Source organism: Sinocyclocheilus grahami, unplaced genomic scaffold (genome assembly GCF_001515645.1).
Source record: "Sinocyclocheilus grahami isolate Dianchi unplaced genomic scaffold, SAMN03320097.WGS_v1.1 scaffold257.1, whole genome shotgun sequence".
NCBI lineage: Eukaryota > Metazoa > Chordata > Actinopteri > Cypriniformes > Cyprinidae > Sinocyclocheilus > Sinocyclocheilus grahami.
Genome location: NW_015505436.1, coordinates 218,505 through 224,818, shown reverse-complemented (window position 1 = coordinate 224,818; position 6,314 = coordinate 218,505).

The following is a 6,314-nucleotide window of genomic DNA, read 5'->3' as shown; positions in this document are numbered from 1 at the left end:
CTCACATACTGTTGATGCCGTGTCCGGCCGGAGCGACGAGACATAAACATTAAAACCCATTACAAACGAGGCATTTATTGCATCCAGTGGCAACACAATTACTCATTATAATGACTTATACTGTCTTTTTACACTTTGCGTTGCATTGCATCGTGCCGCGTAAACATAAAACTCTGTCTGCATTTGTGATCGGAGAAATGACAAACAACAAGTCCTACTCTACTGCCCAAAACTCGCGTTTGAATCATCAGTGGCAAATCCTTTAAATTAAAACGTACTTACGTGAGTCAGAACTGCCGGCATTTTAGTCTAACATCCCAAGATCAGTAAACAGTCCTCCATAAAATGCGCTGCACACATCTGGATATTTGGGTTAAACTGTTCTGGAACAGTGTTGTAAATACAACTTAACCACTGATTTGCAGTCGTGTCCTCTTTTGGAAGACCAAACAAAGTAGTTTCGCTTTCACAACGACGCACACAGCGTCTTCACAACATGGCTGCAGCGGCAACAAAACTACAGCGAGAATAAAAGATACGCCTTCTTTCTTTGCGTGAACATTTGGGTGGCGTTATGCAAACCTTCCCAGATCGTGACATAGGTATGTGGGGGCGTGTTAGAACGAGCCGTTTTAGGTAGGCGTGGTTGACTCTTAACTTTTATAAAGAATATCTCTTTGGATTTGAGACTCTAGTCTTTGCAACTTTACAGATCTTCTTTATGCACCAAGAGCTTGTAACACGCCAAAGAGAAAGGAAAAATTGAAATCACATCATATGACCCCTTTAAGGCAAACTGCATGTCATAGGATGTCAATTTCAAATAAATGTGACGATATATGGCATGCAGCTCATTTATTTATGTATAATAATGCTTGCAGTTTAAGTGTTAGTTTTATTATACATACCCCCATATTAAATAAGTGACTGATAAAAAAATATATAATATATGTTATCTTGAAAAAGACACAAAATTGTCTCTTCATTTTGAATGGATAGCAATATATTTAATCATGTCTGTCAACTTAAAAATATGTTTTTTTAAGGGTCTATAAAAATTACATTTCACGTTTCAGATATAATTAGATTTTATTTTTCTGTCTAAATTGAAAGGGTTTACATTAATAATAATGGATGCTTGATATGGCAGTATCTATTATTTAAAAGCATAGGTAAAAATCTTAAGTGGAAACACAATACATCACTTCTTTTCACTTCACAAGATGTTAATTGATGGGCCTAATTCGTGTGGATTATTGTGATGTTTTTATCAGCTGTTTGGACTCTCATTCTGATGGCACCCATTCACTGCAGAGGATGAATCTGGTGAATTTCTCCAAATCTGTTCTGATGAAGAAACAAACTCATCTACATCTTGGATAGCCTGAGAGTGAGTACATTCAGCAAATTTGAACTATTCCTTTAAAGTAGAACACAACAATCTGTGAAGGCTGTTTCTGTTTAACAAGTATTTTACAAATATGCTGATTGCTTTTAGAAATGATACCAGCAAGAGAAATAATGACAAATCTGTCAGCAATCAAACTGTCCCAGCATCCCTGCTGTGGGAAAACCAGATGCAAAAAGCAGCCAGTTTTTACAACCCCCCCTAAGAAAACCTTATATACACTCTAAAAAATGCTGGGTTAAATACAACCCAGTGCTGGGTAAAATAGGGACAAACCCAGCAATTGGGCTGTTTTGGCCCAGCTGTTGGGTTGCCCAGCTGTTGGCTTAAATATTTAACCCAACCTTCTGGGTAGTAACCCAACCACTGGGTCAAAACAACCCAATTGCTGGGTTTGTCCTTATTTTACTCAGCACTGGGTTGTATTTAACCCAGCATTTTTTAGAGTGTACAGTGGTATCCTTACATTTACTACTAAGGTTTTTCTCTGGTGTGTGCTACTGGACACAGGCCTATAATTCAGTCTCTACAGGGTTTCCAGAGTTAAAAGAGTGAAATCAAGCCAGTCTTCAGTATGTGATCCAAGCCTTACTGCAGCTCAGGGCAACAAGAAATGCTGTTCTCCTCAAATCAGCAAAGGCACTGGAGAGCCATGTCTGATTAGCGATTATCTGTTCTGAATAATTAAATGTAAATTAATATTTTAATACACATAAATGTATTTACAGAGAAACAAACTCCCCACTGCACTAAAGAGCAGACCAGAAGTGTAATCAATCATTTATTTAGTAGCACTAAAAGTGGGTATCTGAATCTAATTTGGAAATCTCCAAAAGCATGCAGTCATAACCAAATGGTTTAAAAGAATACGAGTCAAAGGTTCTGTCTTAGAATATATCTGGATAAAACTACCCTAAAGCTGATTTAAACAAGCTGGATAGAAGTTCATATATAATATTGGATTAATCTTTACTTAAGGTGAGGCAATGCTGACATCAGATATAACAAGAAGTGGGTTATGAAAACTATTTTTTTAGCATTTTATGATGGATGGTCTTTGGTTTAATTGCGAGTATTTATTTAATTAAGAAAGCGTTTTAAATAGACTTTGCCTTTGCGTAAAAGTTTTTCCCTTCAGTGAATAATATAAAAACAACTGCAGAACAATATTCTTGTACCTCCAGACACTTAAAAATAAGGTCAATATCCATGAGTTTAGATGTGTCCTATTAACAAGGCCGGACGCCTGTTGTTTATCGTTGAACAGATTTGCATTGATGTTTGTTTCCATGACATTCTCCAAGGTTAGTATTGATTTCAGAGACTTGATTTAGAGAAGAACAACATAAGTTTGACAATATTATTGATTACAGCTCAGTCAAATGTACAGTATCCTATCTTTACACCATTCATCCATTGACAAGCCCAATGAGAACGTTCGCAATCCAACATTTATCTGATCCATACACATATACACAACTCCATGATCAAATTAAAGTGTCGGTTCCACGCGCCACATTTTTAAATGCGTATTCTGTTCGATTTTCGATGGGGTTTGTTATGATCTTACGGAGTCTCGCAGGAATTATTCAATGTTTGAGTTTTCTGTTTAACATGGATGTTTAACAATGTTGTAAATGATTCAATATTAATATATGAAACAACTTGAACTGAAAAATTCTGGGGGAAAAAAATGAAAAAAACTTTTCAAAATGTAAATAATGCAGAGTCTTAATGCAAGAAGTTTTTCAACATGAAAATTGTGTTGCTTGTAGTTTCTTTGTAATGATTTGTGAAATTTCTGAGTGAAAATTGTTTCAAAGTAAATCCTAGACCAATTTATTTTAGTGTACTAGTGATAAGCTTCAAAATAACCCAATGAAAAGCCACATGATGACTTAAATTTAACCAAAAGTGACTTTTTTGGATAACTGGTCAATAATTTGTATTGTCTTAAATGAAAAATAAATAAAAAAAACTGTCCAAATAAAATGACTTGTATTTATGTTGTAATAAAAAAAAAATAGTTTGAATAAGTAAAATAATGAAATATGAAATCAAATCAAATTAAAATGAAATATGTATATATAGTATAATATTAATAATAAATATCAAATTTCTCAATTAATTATAAGGTAAATTTTAATTCTTAAATTCAGCATAAAATGAAAGTTGCGACTGACTTGACTTCACTACCATACTGTGACATTTTTCGATGTGAAATGGCTATTGAACAAGAAAAAATGTAGGCTTTGACTTGATTTTATTCATCGGGTGCTGATTGAAATGTAAAAAAGTGAGCATTGCGTGCTAGAATGGAGGCATGTTGAATGCAACTGGCTTAACTGAAGTGTGGTATTGCATACATTAGCAGAGAGAAGTGAGCATATAACAGGAATTTAGAGTAAAATCACATGCACTGATATCCATTTTTTTTTACAGTGTATTTAAGAAACTAAAAAATTCCCTTCAATAGTGATTGTATTTTGTATTGCATTGTGTATGTAATTGCTCTTAATTTATAGTATTATCTACATCTTATACTGTGCGTTATGGTTAAGCTGTACTCAAGCCCGGTGTTTTCAACGGCTTGTCTTAGGCCTCTTATGTATCGCCGTTTCTTGGAAAGGAAGTATAATGAGCATAATCAGACTCTGATGAGAAATATAATTAGTCAGATGGGGAAGATTTCTGACATAATTACAGTGGCTGTTTCTGTCTGCTCGAATTAGGAATCAAGGAAATTTGTTAATAGAGTCTGAGGTGATGGGATCCCATCGTGCTCAGAAAGTTGGATTGTATTCCTGGAACAAAACAGACAAAAGTTTATAAAATGACATGAGGCTGTTAGAAGTGGAATGCAGAGATAATGCAGCATTGAAAAGACAAATGAATCAAACCCTTGTGGACATCTTCAGAAGAAAGGCTATTGAAACACCCTAAAAAATAGGTTTGAATTCATTATTCAAATTAAATGCTGCCCATAAACACTTATTTGATCTGGAGAACACGATATGTACTGTTTTTTTAATTATAATCCCTACAAATCTCATTTACCTTGTAATTCATATCTTCATCTTTGACGTGTACTTCATTTTGCTTCTCTGTATAGGGAAACTTAACCATTTGACATGCTGCAAAATGACTCACCATTAATATCTCTATCTTTTTTGTTCTGCTTAAAACCGTGAAACACCATTTCATGGTTCTGTGTAAAATAGCCCATTTTTCCCTATAGTGACTCATCCTGGATTATGATTGCTTTTACTTTACTAAATCAACACCTCTTTCAACCAATTCCATATTGTACAGGTTTGACAGGTTCGTGGTTAAGAAATTTGATGGTTTGGACATTCTGGAGATGTTTTTATTCAGTAAAAGGTTCATTGCCACAAATATGGCAGAATCAAACTTTGAGATTCCGAGATATTGCTGGTCTTTTCCAAACATCCATATTAGCAGCAGGCATAACAGCTCCCCGCTGAAATTTACTTCTCTTTGATTGGTCATAGCTCGCATCAGTAGCATATCTCTGCACAACACATTGTTACTTAAAAAAAAAAAACTTTGGTTTTTGAACAGTAATTCTAGCAGTAGCTTTAAAAAATGTTTTCTTTTGTTTGCTTATGTTTTATTTTTGTTAAAAAAAACTGACCGGATATCGAAGAGGAATGTTAATAATTACATACATAATTTTTTATGACCTTTTCTTGTTTTGTTTTAAAGGTTTGGAAATGAAATGGGTTCCAGCTGATAAGTAACTATGTATAAATGCTGAAAAACAAATAGGTAGGCAAATGATAAAACATTGTTTTGTAGTTTCCAAGAGTTAAGCATACATTTTAAACATCTCTATTTTACTATAATTATGCATTTAAATAAAGGACCCACTAAGGCAAGCATTAATACAGAGTTCTGGCATGAAACTCTAGATGGCACAGTCCGGTAGGTCTAACTCAATCTGACCTAATGACATCATTATCACATGGCACAGCTGATTATTTCTCTCATGTATTGTAGCCAATGAGCTCGCTGCTCAACATTCAAATATATGACTAGTGCTTGCTGTAGCAGTTTGCAGCGTGCTTCAGAAGCCCTCCACCTTTTCCCAGCTCCACCTGTATAGATCTGTTACGAGGTGATCATGTATGCTATTATTTCATGTATGTTATATGTGCTGCAGCAGTATTTCTTTCATGCTCACAGCAGCATGTTGTGGATGTGGAGTAATGTTCAAAATTCAGATTTGCATCATGAATAAATTACATTTTAAAATGTATTCAAGTTACAGTTATTTTAACTGTTTATAAACTGTTGTTTTTAAATTGTAACTATGTCACAATATAGAGATTAAAAAACTAATTTTTATAAACATGAAAAAAATCTTACCCAACTCATTCTTTTGAATAGTAGGGCACATGAATGCATAAATCAATTTATTCTCATTTAATAGATTTTTTTTAAAGAAAAGGCATCTCAAATTAATTTAAGAATGTGATTATAAACAAATGTTTACATTTCTCAATGTTTATTTGTTAACTTCCTAAGTACATTATACAATAAAAATGAACTTTAGTATAATTTTGCATCACGAGACATTTATTCAGGTGTATCCAATTTGTTTATTAGTTTTAATAAGACAAATTAGGAAAGAACTTATGAGAACTTGTAGTCGTAAAGTAAATCGTACAAATATGTAAATGGCATTGCTGAGGCTTGCATACAAGATTTGTAAGGAATATACATGGAATAAGATAGAAATGGAACTTTTTTTTTTGGGGTGGAAAAAAACCCCTCCAAAAATCACATTCCTTCAAGTCAATTTAAACTTTGACACACCACTTACCCCACACTGTTTGTGCTACAGATACCAAATGCGACTTGTTGAGAAGAGGTGTGCTACTTC